This window comes from Schistocerca serialis, unplaced genomic scaffold (genome assembly GCF_023864345.2).
Source record: "Schistocerca serialis cubense isolate TAMUIC-IGC-003099 unplaced genomic scaffold, iqSchSeri2.2 HiC_scaffold_275, whole genome shotgun sequence".
Classification (NCBI taxonomy): domain Eukaryota; kingdom Metazoa; phylum Arthropoda; class Insecta; order Orthoptera; family Acrididae; genus Schistocerca; species Schistocerca serialis.
Genome location: NW_026047844.1, coordinates 102,501 through 107,500, shown reverse-complemented (window position 1 = coordinate 107,500; position 5,000 = coordinate 102,501). Strand labels below are relative to the sequence as shown.

Genomic DNA, 5,000 nt, shown 5'->3' with positions numbered 1-5,000 from the left:
TCGGCCTAGGAAGACACGCTGATTCCTTCAGTGTAGCGCGCGTGCGGCCCAGAACATCTAAGGGCATCACAGACCTGTTATTGCTCAATCTCGTGCGGCTAGAAGCCGCCTGTCCCTCTAAGAAGAAAAGTAATCGCTGACAGCACGAAGGATGTCACGCGACTAGTTAGCAGGCTAGAGTCTCGTTCGTTATCGGAATTAACCAGACAAATCGCTCCACCAACTAAGAACGGCCATGCACCACCACCCACCGAATCAAGAAAGAGCTATCAATCTGTCAATCCTTCCGGTGTCCGGGCCTGGTGAGGTTTCCCGTGTTGAGTCAAATTAAGCCGCAGGCTCCACTCCTGGTGGTGCCCTTCCGTCAATTCCTTTAAGTTTCAGCTTTGCAACCATACTTCCCCCGGAACCCAAAAGCTTTGGTTTCCCGGAGGCTGCCCGCCGAGTCATCGGAGGAACTGCGGCGGATCGCTGGCTGGCATCGTTTATGGTTAGAACTAGGGCGGTATCTGATCGCCTTCGAACCTCTAACTTTCGTTCTTGATTAATGAAAACATACTTGGCAAATGCTTTCGCTTCTGTTCGTCTTGCGACGATCCAAGAATTTCACCTCTAACGTCGCAATACGAATGCCCCCGCCTGTCCCTATTAATCATTACCTCGGGTTCCGAAAACCAACAAAATAGAACCGAGGTCCTATTCCATTATTCCATGCACACAGTATTCAGGCGGGCTTGCCTGCTTTAAGCACTCTAATTTGTTCAAAGTAAACGTGCCGGCCCACCGAGACACTCACTCAAGAGCACCCTGGTAGGATTGCAACGGGGTCCGCCTCGGGACGCACGAGCACGCACGAGGCGCGTCGCACGCCTTCGGCTCGCCCCACCGGCAGGACGTCCCACGATACATGCCAGTTAAACACCGACGGGCGGTGAACCAACAGCGTGGGACACAAATCCAACTACGAGCTTTTTAACCGCAACAACTTTAATATACGCTATTGGAGCTGGAATTACCGCGGCTGCTGGCACCAGACTTGCCCTCCAATAGATACTCGTTAAAGGATTTAAAGTGTACTCATTCCGATTACGGGGCCTCGGATGAGTCCCGTATCGTTATTTTTCGTCACTACCTCCCCGTGCCGGGAGTGGGTAATTTGCGCGCCTGCTGCCTTCCTTGGATGTGGTAGCCGTTTCTCAGGCTCCCTCTCCGGAATCGAACCCTGATTCCCCGTTACAACCATGGTAGGCGCAGAACCTACCATCGACAGTTGATAAGGCAGACATTTGAAAGATGCGTCGCCGGTACGAGGACCGTGCGATCAGCCCAAAGTTATTCAGAGTCACCAAGGCAAACGGACCGGACGAGCCGACCGATTGGTTTTGATCTAATAAAAGCGTCCCTTCCATCTCTGGTCGGGACTCTGTTTGCATGTATTAGCTCTAGAATTACCACAGTTATCCAAGTAACGTGGGTACGATCTAAGGAACCATAACTGATTTAATGAGCCATTCGCGGTTTCACCTTAATGCGGCTTGTACTGAGACATGCATGGCTTAATCTTTGAGACAAGCATATGACTACTGGCAGGATCAACCAGGGAGCTGCGTCAACTAGAGCTGAGCAGCCGGCCGCCCGGGAGTGTGTCCCGGGGGCCCGCGCGAACACGCAAGCGTCCGCTCGATTATTCTGCAAACAGGAGGAGGCTGAGCTCCCCTGCACAATACACCTCGAAACCCTCTCAGGTCCCGGCGGCGCGCAGCGCCGTCCTAAGTACTTGGTCGGGTTCGAGAGAGGCGCAATCGCCCGGAGTTTGGCGAGTAGACGCTTTAGGTGCGACCACCCGTGCTCCCAACTGAGCTTGCCGCTGCCGACAGAGGCCCGGGAGCGTGCTGTCGTGGCATTGCCGGCGGGAGACAACACGCGCCACCTACGGTGGCCGGCAGCTCCAACGCCAGCGCCACAGAAGGACAAAAGCCCCACTTGGGTGCCGAAGCGAACTCTCCCAGCACAGCGCACGCGCCAACACGTCCGCACAGCTGCGATACAAACCACCTGCGAGAACCGCAGAGGCGACCGAGCAGCAGACGGCGTCGCGGCGCCGAGCGCCGGGCGGCGGCGCATCCTCAGCGCACACAGTCCTCAATCGGACCAGCACACTGCAGATGTCCACCGCGCTTCGCACCGGGCCCGCGAGGACCTACTTTGGCCGCACGGCGCCGCGTGCAGGGTGCGCCGGCGCGCAGCTGCGCCGCCTGCCGCCTCCGTCGGCCGGCGCGCCTGCCACTGGCCGCCCCCACCAGCCGGCTGTAGCGCGTGCGCCCACGCACCGCGCGGCCAGCACGCCGGGAGGCCCCCCCTCACCGGCCGGGGACGGTCCCACCCAGCCACCGCCGCGTATCGCTTCACACCCACATGCCATTCACGTTCGTGGGCATGGTGGGTATCGCTGAAACAACCGGTTGGTAGCTCAACCGATCGTCGCCATCACTGATTCACCTCTAGCGAGAACAACCGCACCACAACGGTTTACCAGTTGTTCATTTGCGTAACGTCACCAGCAAACGTAGACGTCCATCGCCATTTGCAAATTCAACGATTGTTGCATGCCTGTGTCAGGTGTCACGACACACTATGTCTGCCCACATACACGCAACAACATGTGCACGCTTCGCGAACACGTGGAAGGTGGCCCCCGTACGTATGCGATGTCCATTGCGCGAACGACTGTCAACCGGCCTCTGTCGCATGTCGCAGATGTGGAACGCAGTGCACCATGCTATCACGGTGTGTGAGAAGAGACGACTACGTCTGACAACACGCGCCACTACATCAACAGACGGCTCATGCTGATCGCCATCCACGGCATACCATACTGCAATCCAGCTCTTATAGGGAGACGACACGTAGCTGAGTGCACAATATTTGGACCGTATGGTTCGCCGTTGTTGGCGCAGTCGTGGTACGGTCACACATGTACCACGATGTATCATTCAGTACATGAGGACCAATGTGCAGTACAGTGTGTGATTTGGACGTACAACATCAGCGGACAGTTGACACAAGCCGTACCACAACGTAGGCTGTGCTTCGCCATGCGAATGCCAATGAACAACTGCGAAGGGCATTGAGCATGTACGTCCTGCTGCCATCCGCATTACAGTGTATAGCTGCAAGGTGTTTAACATGAAGCAATACTCTGGGGACCGGGCAGTGCGAGTGGCAAACTATATTGCGGGGGTTGCAGTTAGGCAACACTACACTAATTTAACGCGTCGTATGACAATTACAGAGCAGGTTAAGGCCCAACGTGTGTTGGGTTAAGGCCCAACGTGTGTTGGGTTAAGGCCCAACGTGTGTTGGGTTAAGGCCCAACGTGTGTTGGGTTAAGGCCCAACGTGTGTTGGGTTAAGGCCCAACGTGTGTTGGGTTAAGGCCCAACGTGTGTTGGGTTAAGGCCCAACGTGTGTTGGGTTAAGGCCCAACGTGTGTTGGGTTAAGGCCCAACGTGTGTTGGGTTAAGGCCCAACGTGTGTTGGGTTAAGGCCCAACGTGTGTTGGGTTAAGGCCCAACGTGTGTTGGGTTAAGGCGCAACATAGGTTAGGTTAGGGCGCAACATAGGTTAGGTTAGGGCGCAACATAGGTTAGGTTAGGGCGCAACATAGGTTAGGTTAGGGCGCAACATAGGTTAGGTTAGGGCGCAACATAGGTTAGGTTAGGGCGCAACATAGGTTAGGTTAGGGCGCAACATAGGTTAGGTTAGGGCGCAACATAGGTTAGGTTAGGGCGCAACATAGGTTAGGTTAGGGCGCAACATAGGTTAGGTTAAGGTACAATATAGGTTAGGTTAGGGCGCAACATAGGTTAGGTTAGGGCGCAACATAGGTTAGGTTAGGGCGCAACATAGGTTAGGTTAGGGCGCAACATAGGTTAGGTTAGGGCGCAACATAGGTTAGGTTAGGGCGCAACATAGGTTAGGTTAGGGCGCAACATAGGTTAGGTTAGGGCGCAACATAGGTTAGGTTAGGGCGCAACATAGGTTAGGTTAGGGCGCAACATAGGTTAGGTTAGGGCGCAACATAGGTTAGGTTAGGGCGCAACATAGGTTAGGTTAGGGCGCAACATAGGTTAGGTTAGGGCGCAACATAGGTTAGGTTAGGGCGCAACATAGGTTAGGTTAGGGCGCAACATAGGTTAGGTTAGGGCGCAACATAGGTTAGGTTAAGGCACAATATGGGTTAGGTTAAGGCACAATATGGGTTAGGTTAAGGCACAATATGGGTTAGGTTAAGGCACAATATGGGTTAGGTTAAGGCACAATATGGGTTAGGTTAAGGCACAATATGGGTTAGGTTAAGGCACAATATGGGTTAGGTTAAGGTACACATTGTTGTAAGGAAAGGTGTTTGGGGGGGGGGGGGCGGCCGGTTTGTTGATTGTGATTATAGTAAGTGGATGCCTGCGGCATCATCTGATTTGCCACGTCAGGGTGCACCTTTGGCTCATGACAGGCGGCACTCTGATGCCATGCTTGTGGCAGACCTGTTTCTTTCATTCCTGCCATTGTTTGTGTGCTGTGACAGGAGGCCGTATTGTGATGTTGGGTGCACCCCTGTGTAGGACATGTGTGGGTGTTGGTGGCTTAGCTGAGCAATGGTGGTTGTCGGAAGGGTGGGATATTCTGTTTTCCGAGTGGACCTCCCGGTCTGGTTATGATAGTGTGGATTGTCTAATGTGGCAGAGAGGATGCACTGGGTGTTGTTCCATGCTGGTGCTTACATATTGTCTGTGTGCCTGTTACAGGCAGAGAGTAGTGCGTGATACGAGTGTCTGGCTGACGTGTGATTGTGAGCAGAGTCTTTCAGCATGTATACGGACAGGTCTATACATTATCTGTATTCTGATGGCTCTATCTATTACTAATCAGCGCCGTGTATACGTTTAATCCGGTTCCAGTCGAAACTATTGTATCTCTGTACATTAGTGACACGGCGAGCCC

General features: G+C 54.0%; 1 non-coding gene across 1 annotated transcript in view; it reads right to left on the bottom strand.

Moving 5' to 3' along the window:
* LOC126444552 (small subunit ribosomal RNA) overlaps window positions 1-1,603 on the bottom strand; it is a 1,903-nt gene extending 300 nt beyond the window's left edge. Inside the window, exon 1 of the ribosomal RNA XR_007582612.1 lies at window positions 1-1,603. This exon is cut by the window's left edge and continues 300 nt beyond it. This is a non-coding gene — a ribosomal RNA (small subunit ribosomal RNA).
* Window positions 1,604-5,000: the final 3,397 nt, after the last annotated feature.